The sequence below is a fragment of the Canis lupus genome, chromosome X, assembly GCF_011100685.1.
Source record: "Canis lupus familiaris isolate Mischka breed German Shepherd chromosome X, alternate assembly UU_Cfam_GSD_1.0, whole genome shotgun sequence".
Lineage (NCBI taxonomy): Eukaryota > Metazoa > Chordata > Mammalia > Carnivora > Canidae > Canis > Canis lupus.
In genome coordinates this window covers 52,744,614-52,765,289 of record NC_049260.1, presented here as the reverse complement: position 1 = coordinate 52,765,289, position 20,676 = coordinate 52,744,614, and the positions used below count along the sequence as shown (strand labels likewise).

The 20,676-nt window shown below is 39.4% G+C and overlaps 1 protein-coding gene across 5 annotated transcripts in view; it reads left to right on the top strand.

Annotated features, from left to right (window-relative positions):
• The window catches only part of OPHN1 (oligophrenin 1), a 526,295-nt gene that overhangs the window by 404,836 nt on the left and 100,783 nt on the right, over positions 1-20,676 (top strand). The window lies entirely within an intron of this gene.

The window sequence follows — 20,676 nt, the reverse complement described above, 5'->3', positions numbered from 1 at the left end:
GTTAAAGAGTAATATTAGGTAAAGTGGGCAGAACGCACAGTTTGCAGTCAGATAAACTTGGTTTTAAATTCCAGGTATACCATTTATTTAGCTGCATAATCTTAGATAAACCTCTCTTAGCCTCTCTCTGTTCAGTCATCCGTAAAATGAAAATAGTATTGCAGGATTGTTTTATGGATGTGAATTAACACAGATAAAGTGCATAGCACATAGGAGATTCTCAAGAAATGGGACTTATTATTAAGATGGTGGTCAACTGTTTGCTTGGGTATGGCAGGGAGAAAAGACAGTATTAGAGAGAGTAGGCCTAGTGATGAACTGGTGAGTTTAAGTGGTGTGGGTGGTTCTTTTTGGACAGAGGATTCAAATTTGTAGATAAAGATGAATTAACTTAACTTATAAAAGGCCAGCAACTGGCTCTTATGAAGCAGTATGGTGTAGCAGAAAGCACTCTGACTATGGATTAGCAAATCTGGGTTCTGGTGTCAGTTCTGCTACTAGGTTTCTTGACAATCATGGGAAGGTCACTCTCAAGGCATCTCCTGGTATATATTAAAAAGTACAAAATGAGACAACAAGCTTAGAAAAATTGCAATGAATTTTACATGTGTCTATTTTTCAAAATAAAGCCATCATCATGCAAAAATGCAGTAATCAAACGTTTTGGAGAATATCTCAAATACCTAAACTTGGAGCCCTTAGTGAAAGTGAGACTCCAGGCTAAATGGTCCTCCTGGCCTCCCCCTGTGATAAATTTTATATCTCTGGATCTCAGGTTTTGCTGTGACATAATGAGACATCACAAATATTCAATGCAGCTCTCACATTCTATGTTTTTTTTAATGCTTCTATAACAAACGAGCATAAAAGACACAATGTAGATAAATAGGCAGAGTTAAGAAGAGGATGCCTTTTATATTTATTGTCAGTATTTGTAATTTGGGCTAATAAAGATCATTAAGAGGCAATTTCTTCCCAAAATTTGTGATATTCTCAGTGAAAGTACAAAAATCAGCACATAATCATTTTTATATTAATTTGAAGTTGCCCTAGGGGAAAGAGAAATTGGGTTTGAGTTCCACATTATCACTGATTCTTTTTCTTTTTAATTTTTTAAAATAGAGTTCAATTTGCCAACATATAGCATAACACACAGTGCTCATCCTGCCAAGTGCCCCCCTCAGTGCCCATCACCCAGTCACCCCAACCACCCACCCACCTCCCCTACCACTACCCCTTGTCCATTTCCCAGAAGTAGGTGTCTCTCATATTTTGTCACCCTCACTGATATTTTCACTCATTTTTTTCTGCTTTCCCTTTATTCCCTTTCACTAAATGTTATATTCCCCAAATGAATGAGATCATATAATGTTTGTCCTTTTCCAATTGATTTATCTCACTCAGCATAATACTCTCCAGGTCCATCCACGTCGAAGCAAATGGTGGGTATTTGTCATTTCTAAAGGCTGAGTAATATTCCATTGTATACATGGACCACATCTTCTTTATCCATTCATCTTTCGATGGATACCGAGGCTCCTTCCACAGTTTGGATATTGCGGACATTGCTGCTATAAACATTGGGATGCAGGTGTCTCGGCGTTTCACTGCATATGTATCTTTGGGGTAAATCCCCAGCAGTGCAATTGCTGGGTCGTAGGGCAGATCTATTTTTAACTCTTTGAGGAACCTCCATACAGTTTTCCAGAGTGGCTGCACCAGTTCACATTCCCACCAACAGGACAAGAGGGTTCACCTTTCTCCACTTCCTCTCCAACATTTGTTGTTTCCTGTCTTTTTAATTTTCACCATTCTCACTGGTGTGAGGTGGTATCTCATTGTGGTTTTGATTGGTATTTCCCTGATGGCCAGTCATGCGGAGCATTTTCTCATGTGCTTGTTGGCCATGCTCTAAATCTTCCTCTGTGAGATTTCTGTTCATGTCTTTTGCCCATTTCATGATTGGATTGTTTGTTTCTTTGCTGTTGAGTTTAATAAGTTCCTTATAGATCTTGGATACTAGCCCTTTATCTGCTACGTCATTTGCAAATATCTTCTCCCATTCGGTAGGTTGTCTTTGAGTTTTGTTGACTGTTTCTTTGCTGTGCAGAAGCTTCTAATCTTGATGAAATACCAATAATTCTTTCTTGCTTTTGTTTCTCTTGCCTTCATGGATGTAGCTTGCAAGAAGTTGCTGTGGACAAGTTCAAAAAGAGTGTTGCTTGTGTTCTCCTCTAGGATATTGATGGAATCTTGTCTCACATTTAGATCTTTCATCCATTTTGAGTTTATCTTTGTGTATGGTGAAAGAGAGTGGTCTAGTTTCATTCTTCTGCATGTGGATGTCCAATTTTTGCAGGACCATTTATTATAGAGAATGTCTTTTTTCCAGTGGATAGTCTTTCCTGCTTTGTCGAATATTAGTTGACCATAAAGGTGAGGGTCCACTTCTGAATTTTCTGTTCTGTTCCATTGATCTATGTGTCTGTTTTTGTGCCAGTACCACACTGTCTTGATGACCACAGCTTTGTAGTACAACCTGAAATCTGGCATTGTGATGCCCCCAGCTATGGTTTTCTTTTTTAATATTCCCCTGGCTATTCGGGGTCTTTTCTGATTCCACACAAATCTTAAGATGATTTGTTCCAACTATCTGAAGAAAGTCCATGGTATTTTGATAGGGATTGCATTAATCGTGTAAGTTGCCCTGGGTAGCATTGACATTTTCACAATATTAATTCCTCCAATCCATGAGCATGGAATATTTTTCCATCTCTTTGTGTCTTCCTCAATGTCTTACAGAAGTTTTCTGTAGTTTTTAGGGTATAGATCCTTTACCTCTTCAGTTAGGTGTATTCCTAGGTATCTTCTGCTTTTGGTGCAATTTTCAATGGGATTGACTCCTTCATTTCTCTTTCTTCAGTCTCATTGTTAGTGTATAGAAATGCCACTGAATTCTGGGCATTGATTGTGTATCCTGACACACTGCCAAATTGCTGTCAGTTCTAGCAATCTTAGGGAGGAGTCTTTTGGGTTTTCTCTGTACACTATCCTGTCATCTGCGAAAAGGGAGAGTTTGGCTTCTTCTTTGCCAATTTGAATGCCTTTTATTTCTTTTTGTTGCCTGATTGCTGAGGCTAGGACTTCTAGTACTCTGTTGAATAGCAGTGGTGAGAGTGGACATCCCTGTTATGTTCCTGATCTTAGGGGAAAGGCTCTCAATGCTTCCCCATTGAGAATGATATTTTTTGTGGGCCTTTCGTAGGTGGACTTTAAGATGCTAAGGAATGTTCCCTCTATCCCTACACTCTGAAGAGTTTTGATCAGGAATGGATACTGTATTTTGTCAAATGCTTTCTCTGCATCTATTGAGAGGATCATATGCTTCTTGTGTTTTCTCTTGCTCATATGATCTATCACAGTGATTGTTTTACGAGTGTTGAACCACACTTGCATCCTGGGGATAAATCCCGCTTGGTCATGGTGAATAATCTTCTTAATGTATTGTTGGATCCTATTGGCTAGTACCTTGTTGAGAATTTTTGCATATGTGTACCTCAGGGATATTGATCTATAATTCTCCTTTTTGGTGGGGTCTTTGGTTTTGGAATTAAGGTGATGCTGGCCTCATAAATTGAGTTTGGAAGTATTCTATCTCTTTCTGTCTTTCGGAACAGCTTTAGTAGAATAGGTATGGTTTCTTATTTAAACGTTTGATAGGATTCCCCAGGGAAGCCATCTTCCCCTGGACTTTTGTGTCTTGGGAGGTTTTGGATGACTGCTTCAATTTCCTCCCTGGTTATCAGCCTGTTCAGCCTGTTCAGGTTTTCTATTTCTTCCTGTTCCAGTTTTGGTCGTTTGTGGTTTTCCAGAAATGTGTCCATTTCTTCTAGATTGCCTAATTTATTGGCGTATTGCTGCTCATAATAAGTTTTTAAAATCGTTTTTATTTCCTTGGTGTTGGTGGTGATCTCTCCCTTCTCATTCATGATTTTATTAATTTGAGCCTTTTCTCTCTTCTTTTTAATAAGGCTGGCTAATTTTTTCTCTATCTTACTAATCCTTTCAAAGAATAAAAAAAAAAAAAAAAAAAAAAAACAAAGAACCAACTCCTGGTTCTGTTAATCTGTTCCACACTTCTTCTGGTCTCTATTTCATTGAGTTCTGCTCCAGCATTTATTAACTCTCTTCTTTGCTGGGTGAACGTTTTATTTGCTGTAATTTCTCCAGCTCCTTTAGGTGCAAGGTTAGCTTTTGCATTTGAGTTATTTCCAGTTTTTGAATGGATGCTTGTATTGCGATATATTACCCCCTCAGGACTGCTTTTGCTGTATCCCAAAGATTTGAACGGTTGTATCTTCATTCTCATTATTTTCCATGAATCTTTTTAATTCTTCTCTGATTTTCAGGCTGACCCATTCATCTTTTAGCAGTATGGTCTTTAAACTCCACGAATTTGAAATCCTTCCAAACTTCTTCTTGTGGTTTTGTTCTAGTTTCAAAGCATTATGGTCAGAAAACATGCAGGGGACGATCCCAATCTTTTGGTATTGGTTAAGACCTGATTTGTGACCCAGTATGTCATCTATTCTGGAGAAAGTTCCATGTGCCCGTGAGAAGAATGTGTATTCAGTTGGGTTTGGATGTAAAGTTCTGTAAATATCTGTGAAATCCTTCTGGTCCAGTGTATCATTTAAAGCTCTTGTGTCTTTGGAGATATTGTGCTTAAAAGATCTTTGGATTACAGAAAGTGCTGTGTTCAAGTCACCAAGTATAAGTGTATTATTATCTATGTCTTAACTTTGGTTTTTAATTGATTGCTACACCTGGCAGCTCCCACATTCGGGACATAAATAGTCATGATTGTTAGGTCCTCTTGTTGGATAGATCCTTTAAGTATTATATACTGTCCCTCTTTATCTCTTATTACCGTCTTTGGGATAAACTTTAATTCATCTGATATGAGGATGGCTACCCCTGCTTTCTTTTGAGGACCGTTTGAATGGTAAATAGTTCTCCAACCTTTCATTTTCAGGCTATAGGTGTCCTTAGGTCTAAAATGAGTCTCCTATAGACAGCAAATCTTTTGGGTTTTCTACGTAAAGTATCATGTCATCAGCGAAGAGGGAGGGATTGACTTCTTATTTTCCAATTTGAATGCCTTTTATTTCTTTTTGTTGTCTGATTGCTGAGGCTAGGACTTCTAGTACTCTGTTGAATAGCAGTGGTGAGAGTGGACATCCCTGTCTTGTTCCTGATCTTAAGGGAAAGGCTCCCAGTGCTTCCCCATTGAGAATGATATTTGCTGTGGGCCTTTCGTAGATGGCTTTTAAGATGCTGAGGGGGAGAGAGGGAGGGGCAAGGTGGTGGAAGAGTAGGGTCCCCAAGTCACCTGTCCCCACCAAATTACCTAGATAACCTTCAAATCATCCTGAAAATCTATGAATTTGGCCTGAGATTTAAAGAGAGAACAGCTGGAATGCTAGTGTGAAGAGTTGATGCTTCCATCAAGGTAGGAAGACGGGGAAAAAAGAAATAAAGAAACAAAAGGCATCCAAGGGGGAGGGGCCCCAAGAGGAGCCGGGCTAAGGCCGGCGAGTGCCCCCCAAGACAGGGAAGCACCAACCCAGAGAAGCAGGAGCTTCACCAATCTTCCCGGGCAGGAGGCACTCCCAAGGAGTTAGAGAAAGACCCCAGGAGTGCGGGGATGCCCTCAGGCTGCCTGGGACACTAACAGACACCTGCGCTCCGGGGAGAGTGTGGGAACTCCCTAAAGGGCTGCAGCGCGCACACGGCTGGACCCCGTAGCAGCTTGGAGGGGCTTGGGCGGCGGCTCCGCGGAGGGGGCTGCTCGGTGGCAGGGAGCACGAATCTCAACAGAGCAGGCCCGGGAGCACAGGTCGCTGGGGACTGAGCCCAGGATCCGACCTCCCCCCTGGAACAGGCAGAGGCCAGGAGGGACCAGGACAGCAAGGACGCTCCTGCCCCGAGCTGAGCAGATCAGCCGCCCCGCCCCAGAGCATCCAGGCCCCTGCAGGCGGAGAGCTCTGTAGTTACTGCAGGAGCTGAATCCAGGGCTCCAGAGCTGGCCGCCGCCACTGTGGTTGTTCCTCCTGGGGCCTCATGGGGTAAACAACCCCCACTGAGCCCTGCACCAGGCAGGGGGCAGAGCAGCTCCCCCAAGTGCTAACACCTGAAAATCACCACAACAGGGCCCTCTCCCAGAAGACTAGCTAGACTGACAAGTTCCAGGGGAATTCAAGGGACTTAAGCATACAGAATCAGAAGATACTCCCCATGGTTTTTTTTTTTTTTTCTTTTTCTTTATTTTTATTTTTATTTTTATTTTTTTGCTTTTTGATTACTGTTTGCTTCCCCCGCCCTTTTTTTCTCTTTTTCTTCTCTTTTTTTCTTTTTTTCTTCCTTTTTTCTTTTTTCTTTCTCTCTTTTCTTTCCTTCTTTCTCTCCTCTCTTTTTCTCCTTTTCCAACACTTCTTTTTGGCCACTCTGCACTGAGCAAAATGACTAGAAGGAAAACCTCACCTCAAAAGAAAGAAACAGAAGCAGTTCTCTCTCCCACAGAGTTACAAAATCTGTATTACGAATCAATGTCAGAAAGCCAATTCCGAAGCACTATTATACAGCTACTGGTGGCTCTAGAATAAAGCATAAAGGACTCAAGAGACTTCATGACTACAGAATTTAGAGCTAATCAGGCAGAAATTAAAAATCAATGGAATGAGATGCAATCCAAACTAGAAGTCCTAACGACAAGGTTTAACGAGGTGGAAGAAGGAGTGAGTGACATAGAAGACAAGTTGATGGCAAAGAGGGAAACTGAGGAAAAAAGAGACAAACAATTAAAAGACCATGAGGATAGATTAAGGGAAATAAGTGACAGCCTGAGGAAGAAAAACCTACATTTAATTGGGGTTCCCGAGGGCGCCAAAAGGGGCAGAGGTCCAGAATATGTATTTGAACAAATCATAGATGAAAACTTTCCTAATATGGGAGGGAAACGGGCATTCAGATCCAGGAAATAGAGAGATCTCCCCCTAAAATCAATAAAAACCGTTCAACACCTCGACATTTAATATTGAAGCTTGCAAATTCCAAAGATAAAGAGAAGGTCCTTAAAGCAGACAAGAAATCCCTGACTTTTATGGGGAGGAGTATTAGGGTAACAGCAGACCTCTCCACAGAGACCTGGCCTGCCAGGAAGGGCTGGCAGGATATATTCAGGGTCCTAAATGAGACAAACATGCAACCAAGAATACTTTATCCAGCAAGGCTCTCATTCAAAATGGAAGGAGAGATAAAGAGCTTCCAAGACAGGCAGCAACTGAAAGAATATGTGACCTCCAAACCAGCTCTGCAAGAAATTTTAAGGGGGACTCTTAAAATTCCCCTTTAAGAAGAAGTTGAGTGGAACAATCCACAAAAACAAGGACTGAGGAGATATCATGATGACACTAAACTCATATCTTTCAATAGTAACTGTGAACATGAACGGGCTTAATGACCCCATCAAAAGGCGCAGGGTGTCAGACTGGATAAAAAAGCAGGACCCATCTATTTGCTGTCTACAAGAGACTCATTTTAGACAGAAGGACACCTACAGCCTGAAAATGAAAGGTTGGAGAACCATTTACCATTCAAATGGTCCTCAAAAAAAGCACAGGTAGGCATCCTTATATCAGATAAACTAAAATTGACACCGAAGACTGTAGTGAGAGATGAAGAGGGACACTATCTCATACTTAAAGGATCTATCCAACAAGAGTACTTAACAATCCTCAATATATATGTCCCAAATGTGGGAGCTGCCAAATGTATCAATCAATTAATAACCAAAGTTAAGACATACTTAGATAATAATACACTTATACTTGGTGACTTCAGTCTAGCGCTTTCTACACTCGATAGGTCTCATAACACAATATCTCCAAAGAAACGAGACCTTTATTTATTTTTTTTAAGATTTTATTTATTTATTCATGACAGAAAGAGAGAGAGAGAGAGGCAGAGACACAGGCAGAGGGAGAAGCAGGCTCCACGTGGGGAGCCCGACGTGGGACTCGATCTTTGGTCTCCAGCATCACGCCCTGGGCTGAAGGCAGCGCTAAACTGCTGAGCCACTGGGGCTGCCCCAGAAACGAGAGCTTTAAATGATACACTGAACCAGATGGATTTCACAGATATCTACAGAACTTTACATCCTGGAACATTCTCCAAAATTGCACCCCAAAGCATAAGATACCTAGGAATAAACCTAACCAGAGAGGTAAAGGATCTATACCCCAAATCTATAGAACACTTCTGAAAGAAATTCAGGAAGTCACAAAGAGATGGAAAAATATTCCATGCTCATGGATTGGAGGAATTAATATTGTGAAAATGTCAATGTTACCCAGGGCAACTTACACGATTAATGCAATCCCTATCAAAATACCATTGACTTTCTTCAGAGAGTTAGAACAAATTATTTTAAGATTTGTGTGGAATCAGAAAAGACCCCGAATAGCCAGGGGAATTTTAAAAAAGAAAACCATATCTGGGTGCATCACAATGCCAGATTTCAGGTTGTACTACAAAGCTGTGGTCATCAAGACAGTGTGGTACTGGCACAAAAACAGACATATAGATCAATGGAACAGAATAGAGAATCTAGAAGTGGACCCTCAACTTTATGGTCAACTAATATTCGACAAAGGAGGAAAGACTATCCACTGGAAAAAAGTCTCTTCAATAAATGGTGCTGGGAAAATTGGACATCCCCATGCAGAAGAATGAAACGAGACCACTCTCTTGCACCATACACAAAGATAAACTCAAAATGGATGAAAGATCTAAATGTGAGACAAGATTCCATCAAAGTCCTAGAGGAGAACACAGGCAACACCCTTTTTGTACTTGGCCACAGTAACTTCTTGCAAGATACATCCACGAAGGCAAAAGAAACAAAAGCAAAAATGAACTACTGGGACTTCATCAAGATAAGAAGCTTTTGCACAGCAAAGGATACAGCCAACAAAATTAAAAGACAACCTACAGAATGGGAGAAGATATTTGCAAATGGCGTATCAGATAAAGGGCTAGTTTCCAAGATCTCTGAAGAACTTATTAAACTCAACACCAAAGAAACAAACAATCCATCATGAATTGGGCAAAAGACATGAACAGAAATCTCACAGAGGAAGACATAGACATGGCCACACGCACACGAGAAAATGCTTCACATCACTTGCCATCAGGGAAATACAAATCAAAACCACAATGAGATACCACCTCACGCCTGTGAGAATGGTGAAAATTAACAAGGCAGGATACCACAAATGTTGGAGAGGACGCGGAGAAAAGGGAATCCTCTTGCCCTCTTGGTGGGAATGTGAACTGGTGCAGCCACTCTGGAAAACTGTGTGGAGGTTCTTCAAAGAGTTAAAAATAGATCTGCCCTACGACCCAGCAATTGCCCTGCTGGGGATTTACCCCAAAGATACAGATGCAATGAGATGCTGGGACACCTGCACCCCGATGTTTATAGCAGCAATGTCCACAATAGCCAAACTCTGGAAGGAGCCTCTGTGTCCATCGAAAGATGAATGGATGAAGAAGATGTGCTTTATGTATACAATGAATATTACTCAGCCATTAGAAACGACAAATACCCACCATTTGCTTCAACGTGGATGGAACTGGAGGGTATTATGCTGAGTGAAATGAGTCAATCGGAGAAGGACAAACACTATATGTTCTCATTCATTTGGGGAATATAAATAATAGTTAATGGGAATAGAAGGGAAGGGAGAAGAAATGGGTAAGAAATACCAGAAAGGGAGACAGAACATAAAGACTCCTAACTCTGGGAAACGAACTAGGGGTGGTGGAAGGGGAGGAGGGCAGGGGGTGGGGATGAATGGGTGACGGGCAGTGAGGGGGGCACTTGATGGGATGAGCACTGGGTGTTATTCTGTATGTTGGCCAATTGACCACCAATAAAAAATAAATTTATTATTAAAAAAAAGATGTTGAGGAATGTGCGCTCTATCCCTACACTCTGAAGAGTTTTGATCAGGAATGGATGCTGTATTTTGTCAAATGCTTTCTCTGCATCTATTGAGATGATCATATGATTCTTGTTTTTTTCTCTTGCTGATATAATCAATCACAGTGATTGCTTTAGGAGTGCTGAAGCAGCCTTGCATCCCGGGGATAAATCCCACTTTGTCATGGTGAATAATCTTCTTAATGTTCTATTGGATCCTATTGGCTTGTATCTTTTTTTTAAGATTTCTTTATTCATGAGAGACACACTCAGAGAGAGAGACAGACAGACAGAGACAGAGACAGGCAGATGGAGAATAGGCTCCTTGCAGGGAGCCCGACATGGGACTCGATCCCAGGTCCCCAGGATCACACCCTGGGCTGAAGGCGGCGCTAAATAGCTGAGCTAACTCTTCTGCTCATATTGGCTACTATCTTGTTGATAATTTTTGCATCGGTGTTCATCAGGGATATTGGTCTATACTTCTACTTTTTGGTGGGGTTTTTGTCTGGTTTTGGAATTAAGGTGATGCTGGCCTCATAGATCGAGTTTGGATGTATTCCATCTCTTTCTATCTTTCCGAACAGCTTTAGTAGAATAGGTATGGTTTCTTCTTTAAACGTTTGATAGGATTCCCCTGGGAAGCCGTCTGGCTCTGGACTTTTGTGGCTTGGGAGGTTTTTGATGAATGCTTCAATTTCCTCCCTGGTTATCGGCCTGTTCAGGTTTTCTATTTCTTCCTGTTCCAGTTTTGGTAGTTTGGTTTTACAGAAATGTGTCCATTTCTTCTAGATTGCCTAATTTATTGGCGTATTGCTGCTCATAATAAATTTTTAAAATCGTTTTTATTTCCTTGGTATTGGTGGTGATCTCTCCTTTCTCACTCATGATTTTATTAATTTGAGCCTTTTCTCTCTTCTTTTTAATAAGGCTTGCTAATGGTTTATCCTTCTTATTAATTCTCTCAAAGAACCAACTCCTGGTTTTGTTAATCTGTTCCACAGTTCTTCTGGTCTCCATTTCATTGAGTTCGGCTCGAATCTTTATTAACTTCTGCTGGGTGTAGGATCTATTTGCTGTTTTTTTCTCAAGCTCCTTTAGGGGCAAGGTTAGCTTTTGCATTTGAGTTCTTTACAGTTTTTGGATGGATGCTTGTATTGCGATGTATTTCCCCTCAGGACTGCTTTTGCTGCATCCCAAAGATTTTGAATGGTTGTATCTTCATTCTCATTAGTTTCCATGAATCTTTTTAATTCTTCCCTGATTTCCTGGTTGACCCTTTCATCTTTTAGCAGGATGGTCCTTAACCTCCACTTGTTAGAAATCCTAAACTTCTTCTTGTGATTTAGTCTTGTTTCAAAGGATTATGGTCTGAAAACATGCAGGGGACGATCACAATCTTTTGGTATCGGTTAAGACCTGATTTGTGACCCAGTTGTGTTCTATTCTGGAGAAAGTTCCATGTGCACCTGAGAAGAATGTGTGTTCAGTTGCGATTGGATATAAAGTTCTGTAAATATCTGTGAAATCCATCTAGTCCAGTGTATCATTTAAAGCTCTTGTTTCTTTGGAGATGTTGTGCTTAGAATACCTGTTGATTGTAGAAAGCGCTATATTCAAGTCACCAAGTATAAGTGTATTATTATCTAAATATGCCTTAACTTTGGTTATTAATTGATTGATACACTTGGCAGCTCCCACTTTCACGGCATAAATATTCATGATTGTTAGGTCCTCTTGTTGGATAGATCCTTTATATATGATATATTGTGCCCCTTCATTTCTTACTACCGTCTTTGGGATAAACTTTAGTTTGTCTGATATAAAGATGGCTACCCCTGCTTTCTTTTGAGGGCCATTTGAATGGTAAATGGTTCCAACCTTTCATTTTCAGGTTGTAGGTGTCCTTAGGTCTAAAATGAGTCTCTTGTAGACAGCAAATAGATGGGTCTTGCTTTTATATGTAGTCTGAAACCCTGCGCCTTTTGATGGGGTCATTAAGCCCATTCATGTTCACAGTTACTTTTGAAAGATACGAATTTAGTGTCATCATGATACCTATTCAGTCCCTGTTTTTGTGGATTGTTTCCTTGGACTTCCTCTTTCTTTTACAGAGTCCCCCTTAATATTTCTTGTAGAGCTGGTTTGGAGGTCACAGATTCTTTCAGTTTCTGCCTATGTTAGAAGCTCTTTATCTCCTTGTATTCTGAATGAGAGCCTTGCTGGATAAAGTATTCTTGCCTGCAGGTTCTTCTCATTTCGGACCCTGAATATATCCTGCCAGCCCTTTCTGGCCTGCCAGGTCTCTGTGGAAAGGTCTGCTGTTAATCTGATATTTCTCCCCGTATAAGTTAGGGATCTCTTGTCTGTTGCTGCTTTAAGGATCTTCTCTTTATCTTTGGAATTTGCAAGTTTCACTATGAAATGTCGGGATGTTGAATGTTTTTTTATTGATTTTAAGGAGCAATCTATCTCCTGGATCTGAATGCCTGTTTCCCTCCCTTAGTTAAGGAAGTTCTCATTATGACTTGTTCAAATACACTTTATGGTCCTCTGTCCCTTTCACTGCCCTCGGGAACCGCAATTAAACGTAGATTTTTCCTTCTGAGGCTGTCATTTATTTCCTTTAACCTTTCCTCATGATCTTTTGTTTTTCTTTTTTCCTAAGCTTCCTTCCTTGCCATCAACTTGTCTTCTATGTCACTCACTCGTTCTTCTACCTCATTAACCCTCATCGTTATGACCTCCAGTTTGGATGCATGTCATTTAATTGACTTTTAATTTCAGCCTGATTATATCTAAATTCTGCAGTCATGAAGTCTCTTGATTCCTTTATGCTTTTTTACAGAGCCACCAATAACTTTATAATTGTGCTTCTGATTTGGCTTTCTGACATTGAATTTTAATCCAAAATCTGTAACTCTGTGGCAGAGAGTACTATTTCTGATTCTTTCTTTTGTGGTGAGTTGTTCTTTGTAGTCATTTTGCTCAGTGTAGAGTGGCTAAAAACGAGTTGTACTGGAAAAAGGAAGGAAAAGGGGAAGGAAAAAAGGGGGGCGAACAAACAAACAAAAAACAAGGAGGGTTATCCTCTGATTTTATATACTGTATGTCCCTCGACTTCCCTTGGAGCTTTCCAGCACTGCTTGGTTAAAAACTCTTCCCCTGTCCTTCTAGCTTTTTCTGGGTGATGGGCCTGCTGTGCTGATTCTCAGGTGTGTGCACCTGGGGGAACTGCCCCGCCCCCTGCCAGGTGCATGGTTCAGTGGGAGCTGTTTATCCTGTGAGGCCCCTGTTCCCTGGCGGCCCCACTCAATCTCAGGCACAAGGTGACACCAGGAGGAACATCCGTGGCAGAGGCCAACTCTCCAGCCCTGGAGTCAGCTCCAGCAGTAACTACTGCAGTTTCCCAGTCTGCAGGGGCCTGGATGCTCCAGGGGCATGTGGCCCTGATCTGCACAGCTTGGGTCCACCTGGTGGCAGGAGTTTCCTCGCTGTCCTGTGTCCTCCAGGACTCTGCCTGTCCCAAGGGTAGCACCGGATCCTGGGCTGTGTCCCTCTGTGCCTTGGTCCCCGGGGCTTGCGCCGCTGGAATCACACTACCGGGTCCTCGCAGCCCTCTCTGCACGGAGCCGCTGCTGGAGACACTGCCTGAGCTGCTCCCAGAACCCTGCCGGGCACGTGCTCCACCGTTTACAGATCTTGGCCCGCGCGGTGTGTGGCACGCTCTCCCCCGGGGTGGGCTCACTTCCTTTGTTAGTGACCCCGGGAACTTGGGGGCTCAACCGCCCCTCCTGGGAACCTGCCCAAATTCCCTGCCAGCGCCTTTCCATCCAGGAAGATTAGTAAAGTTCCTGTTTCACCGGGACTGGGCTTTCCTGTCCTGGAGGCTCTTGCTGCCCAGCCTTAGCCTGGCTCCTCGAGGGGGCCCCTCCCCAATGGATGCTTTTTTATTTATTTTTTTCCATCTTCCTACCTTGATAGAAGCGGGAACTCTTCTCACTGTAGCATTCCAGCTGTTCTCTCTTTAAATCTGAGGCCGAATTTGTAGGTCTTCAGGATGATTTTAAAGTTATCTAGGTAAGTTGGTAGGGACAGGTGACTTGGGGGTGCTACTCCTCTGCCATCTTGCCCCACCTCCAATATTTTATGTTTCTAGGAATTTATCCGTTTCTTCCAGATAGTCCAATTTGTTGACATATTCTTTTTCATAATATTCTTTTATAATTTTTTTTTATTTTTTGGTGTTGATTGGAATCTCTCGTGTCATTTGTGATTTTATTTTTTTAGGTCTTCTTTTTCTTTTTTTATTTTATTTTTTTTTTAATTTTTACTTAAATTGAATTAGCCAACACATAGAATATCATTAGTTTCAGATATAGATTTCAGGAATTCATCAGTTGCATATAACACCCAGTGTTCCTGACATCATGTGCCCTCCTTCATTCCCATCACTCAGTTACCCCAACTCCCCGCCTACCTCCCCTCCAGCAACCTTCAGTTTCTTTTCCATAGTTTTACTTAGGGATATGTCAATTTAAAAACAATTAATTCAATTTAATTAACATATAGTGTATTCAGAGGGAGAATTTAATGATTCATTAGTGTCATATAACACTGACCACTCATATCAAGTGTACTCCTTAATCCCCATTACCCAGTTATGCCATCTCCCTCACTCACCGCCCTTCTAGCAACCCCGAATTTGCTTCTTATGATTAAGACTCTTTTATAGTTTGTCTCCCTCTCTATTTCATCTTATTTTATTTTTCATTCCCTTCCACTATATTCATCTGTTTTTTTTCTTAAATTCCACATATGAATGAAATCATCTGATATTTGTCTTATTCTAAATCACTTATTTTGTTTAGCAGAATGCCCTCTAGTTCCATCCACATCACTGAAAATGCCAAGATTTCATTCTTTTTGATGGCTTAGTCCATTATATATATAATATATATAATATTATATGTTATATATATGTTATATAAATAATTATATATTAACATTGTTTTATATATATAATTATATATATTATATATAACATATATTATATATAATAGCACTTCGATTATATATATTATATATATAATTATATATATTACATTATATATATATATATATCACTTCTTTAAACATTCCTCTTTTGAGGAATATAGGCTTTTTCCATATTTGGCTATTGTAGCTATGGTGTTATAAACATTTGGTTGCATGTGCCCCTAAAATAACTCTATTTGAATCCTTTCAATACATACCTAGCAGTTTAATTGCAGGTAACTTCTTGAGAATCCTCCATACTGTTTTCCAGAGTGGTTGTACCAGTTTATGTTCCCACCAACAGTGTTAGAATTTTCCCCTTTTTCCACATCCTTGCCAACATCTGTTGTTTCCTGAATTGTTAATTTTAGCCATTCTGACTGGTGTGAGGTGATCTCATTATGGTTCTGATTAGTAATTCCCTGAGGCTGACTGAAGTTGAGCATTTTTTCTTGTGTCTGTTGCCCATTTGTATATCTTCTTTGGAGAAATGTCTACTCATTTCTTCTACCCATTTCTTGACAAAATTTTTTGGTTTTGGATGTTGAGTTTGCAAAGTTCTTTATACATTTTGGTTACTAGCCAATTTTCTGATAAGACATTTGCACATATATTCTCCCATTCTGTAAGATTATCCCATTCCATTGTCTATTTCCGTTGCTGTGCCAAAGCTTTTTATCTTGATGAAGTCCCAGTAGTTCATTTACTTTTATTTCCCTTGCCTTTGAAAATGTGTCTAGCAAGAGGTTACTGTGGGCCAGATCAAAGAGGTTGCTGCCAGGGTTCTCCTAGGATTCTGATGGATTCCTGACTCACATTTAGGTCTTTCATCCATTTTTAGTTTATTTTTGTGTATGGGGTAAGGAAGTGTTCTAGTTCCATTCTTCGATTGTGGCTGTCCAATTGTCCCAACATGATCTGCTAAAGAGAATGTCTTTTTTTCCATTGGATATTCTTTTCTACTTTGACAAAGATTAGTTGACCATAGAGTTGAGGATCCATTTCTGGGTTCTCTGTTCTGCTCCATTGATCAATGTGTCTGTTTTTGTGCCAATACCATACTGTCTTGATGATCACAGCTTTGTAATACAGCTTGAAGTCTGGAATTGTGATGTCTCCAGCTTTGATTTTCTTTTTCAAGATTCCTTTGGCTATTGAGGGTCTTTTCTGGTTCCATACAAATTTTGGATTGTTCGTTCCAGCTCTGTGAAAAACGATGATGGTATCTTGATAGGGATTGCATTGAATGTGTAGATTGCTTTGGGTAGCTTGGACATTTTAACACTATTTGTTCTTCCAATCCATGAGCATAGAATGTTTTTCCACTTCTTTTTGACTTTCTCAATTTCATAAGTGTTCTATAGTTTTCAGAATACAGATACTATACCTCTTTCATTAGAGTTATTCCTAAGTATTTTATTGTTTTTGGTGCAATTGCAAATTGGATCGATTCCTTGATTTCTCTTTCTGCCTCATTGTTAGTATATAGAAACGTAAGTGAATTATGTGCATTGATTTTGTATCCCAAGACTTTCCAAATTCCTGTATAAGTAGCAATTTTGGGATGGAATCTTGGATTTTCTACATAGAATAGCTTGTCATTTGCAAAGAGTGAAACTTTGACTACTCTTGCTGATTTGGATACCTTTTATTTCTTTTTGTTGTCTGATTACTGAGGCTAGGACTTACAGTACTATGTTGAACAACACTGGTGAGAGTGGACATCCTTGTTGTGCTCCTGACCTTAGGGAAAAAACAGAGCTAAAGATGATATGCATTGTAGGTTTTTCATATATGACTTTTATGATTTTGAGGTATGTTCCCCTCTATTCCTTCATGGCAGAGGGTTTTTATCAAGAAACTTTGCTGCATTTGTCAAATGATTTTTCTGTATCTATTAAGAGAATCATATGGTTCTTGTCCTTTCTTTTATTAATGTGCTATACCACATTGATTGATTTGTAAATGTTGAAACACCCTTTTAGTCTAGGAATAAATCTCCATTGGTCATGCTGAATAACCCTTTTAATATACTGTTAGATCCTATTAGCTAGCTAGTATCTTGGTGAGAATTTTTACATCCATGTTCATCAAGGATATTGATCTATAATTCTCCTTTTTTTGTGAGGTATTTGATTTGTTATCAAGGTAATGCTGTCCTCATAGAATGAGTTTGGAAGGTTTCCTTCCATTTCTATTTTTTGAAACAGCTTCAGAAAAATAGATATTGATTCTTCTTTGAATGTTTGATAGAATTCCCTTGGGAGGCCATATGGTCCTGGCATCATTTATTGGGAGATTTTTGATTACTGCTTCAAATACTTTGCTGGTTATGGGTCTGTTCAGGTTTTCTATTTCCTCCTGTTTCAGTTTTGGTGGTTTGTATATTTCTAGGAATGCATCTATATTTTTTCCCAGATTGCCTAATTTTTTGGCATATGAATTGCTCATAAATGTCTCTTATATTTATTTGTGTTTCTTCAGTTTTAGTTGTGATCTCTCCTCTTTCATTCTTGATTTTATTTATTTGGGTCCTTTCTCCTTTCTTTTTGATAAATTTGACTAGGGGTTTATTCATCTTATTAATTCTTTCAAAGAACCAGCTCCTTGCTTCATTGATTTGTTCTCCTTTGTTTTTAATCTATACCATAGATTTATACTCTTATCTTTAGTATGTCTCTTCTCCTGATTAATTTAGGGCTTTTTTGCTGTTGTTTTTCCAGTTCTTTAAGTGTAAAGTTAGCTTGTCTATATGAGACTTTTCTTATTTATTGAGAAAGACCTTTATTGCTATATACTTCCCTCTTAGGCCTGCCTTTGCTGCATCCCAAAGGTTCTGAACTTTCATGTTTTCATTTTCATTTGTTTCTATGTATTTTTAAAAATTCTTCCTTAGTTTCCTGGTTAACCCATTCATTCCCCAGTAGGATTTTCTTTAACCTCCATGTACTTATGTTCCTTGCAAATTTTCTGTTGTGATTGAGTTCCAGTTTCAGACCAATGTGGTCTGAAAATTTGCAGAATATAATCTTGATCTTTCTGTGCCAGTTGAGACCTGATTTTTTTTAATTAATTTATTTATTCATGAGAGACACACAGAGAGAGGCAGAGATGTAGGCAGAGGGAGAAGCAGGCTCCATGCAGGGAGCCCGATGTGGGACTCGATCCCCGGACCATGGGATCACGCCCTGACCCAGAGGCAGATGCTCAACTGTTGAGCCACCTAGGCTTCCCTGAGGTCTAATTTGTGACTCAATATGTGATCTACACTGGAAAATGTTCCGTGTCTGCGCCAGAAGAAGTGTATTCTCTTGCTTTAGGATGAAATACTCTGAATATATCTGTGAAGTCCATCTGGTCCAATATGTCATTTAAAGCCCTTGTTTCTTGTTGATATTTTGCTTATATGATTTGTCCTTTGTTGTGAATGGGGTGTTAAAATCCCCTCCTATTATTGTATTATTATCAATGTGTTTCTTAAATTTTGTTACTAATTAGTTTATATTTTGGCTGCTCCTAATAGGGGAATAAATATTTACACTTGTTAGGTCTTGTTGGATAGACCCTTTTATTATGATATAGTGTCCTTCTTCAACTATTACAGTCTTTTATTTAAAATCTAGTTTGTCTTATATAACGATTTCTACTCCAACTTTCTTTTGATGTCCTTTAGCATGATTCATGGTTCTACACCCCGTACTTTCAATATGGAGGGGCGTTTTTATCTAAAATCAGTTTGTTGGAGACAACATATCAATCAATCTTGTTTTATTAACCGGTATGATACCTCGTGTCTTTCATTGGAGCATTTAGTCCATTTACATCAGAGTAATTATTGAAAGAAATGAATTTAGTGCCATTGTAATACCTGTAAAGTCACTGTTTCTGTAGATTATCTCTGTTCCTTTCTGGTCTTTGTTACTTTTGGGCTCTCTCCTTGCTCAGAGGATCCTTTTAATATTTCTTGCAGGGCTGGTTTAGTGTTCACAAATTCCTTTAGCTTTCTTTTGTCCTGAATACTCTTTATTTCTCCTTCTAGTCTGAATGACAGCCTTACTGGATAAAGGATTCTTGGATGCATATTTTTTCCCATTTAGCACATTGAATATATCATGCCAGTCCTTTCTGGCCTGCCAGGTCCCTGTGGACAGGGCTGCTTCCAGCCTTATGTTTCTACTGTTGTAGGTTAAGGACCTCTTGTCAGACCTGCTTTCAGGATTTTCTCTTTATCTCTAAAATTTGCAAGCTTCACTATTATATGTTGAGGTGCTGACCTATTTTTATTTATTTTGATGGGGGTTCTCTGTGCTTCCTGAACTGGAATGTCAGTTTCCTTCCCCAAATTAGGGAAGTTCTCAGCTAAAATTTTCTCAAACCTTCTGCCCCCTTCTGTCTCTCTCTCTTTATCTTCTGGAACCTCTATTATTTAGACATTATTTCGTGGTATCCCTGATATCTTGAAGTTTCCCTTTGTGATCCAGTAGTTGTTTTTCTCTTTTTCTTGACGTCCTTATTTTCCATCATTTTATATTATATATTACTGATTCTCTCTTCTCACTTGTTTGTCCTAGTTGTTGGAGTTTCTAAATAGCATTTTTAATTTCATCCTGATTAGAATTTTAGTTCTTTTATTTCTACAGTAAGAAATTCTCTAGTGTTTTTATGCTTTTTTTCAAGCCCAGCTAATATCACTATAATTGTTGTTTTGTATTCTACTTCCCCCATCTTACTTATACCCATTTTGATTAAATCTCTGGCAGTGAGTACTTCCTCCTGTTCTTTCTTTTGGGGTCTGCTTCTCTCTCTCATCATTATATCCAGAAAAGAATAGAAAAGAGAGAGAGAAAAGACAAAAATAATAACAAGGCTAGAAATAAAAAACAGAAGAAAACAAAATAAGAAAAATCAAACAAAAAGTAAAACAGAGCAAAACAATGAACTAGATCATTAGTGTATTTTGATCTTTTTGTTAAAAGAAACTAGATCTCAAAATAGAAAAGAAAGAAAAAATATAAATATATATACACACAAAAATAAGACAATATACAATGAACAGAAACCAAAGTTAATATATATAATGTATATATAAAAATAAAAAAAATTATGAGACAAGATTCCATCAAAATCCTAGAGGAGAACACAGGCAACACCCTTTTTGAACTTGGCCACAGTAACTTCTTGCAAGATACATCCATGAAGGCAAAAGAAACAAAAGCAAAAATGAACTATTGGGACTTCATCAATATAAGAAGCTTTTGCACAGCAAAGGATACAGTCAACAAAACTAAAAGACAACCTACAGAATGGGAGAAGATATTTGCAAATGACGTATCAGATAAAGGGCTAGTTTCCAAGATCTATAAAGAACTTCTTGAACTCAACACCAAAGAAACAAACAATCCAATCATGAAATGGGCAAAAGACATGAACAGAAATCTCACAGAGGAAGACATAGACATGGCCAGCACGCAGATGAGAAAATGCTACCACAATGAGATACCACCTCACACCAGTGAGAATGGTGAAAATTAACAAGACAGGAAACCAAAAATGTTGGAGAGGATGTGGAGAAAGGGGAACCCTCTTGCCCTATG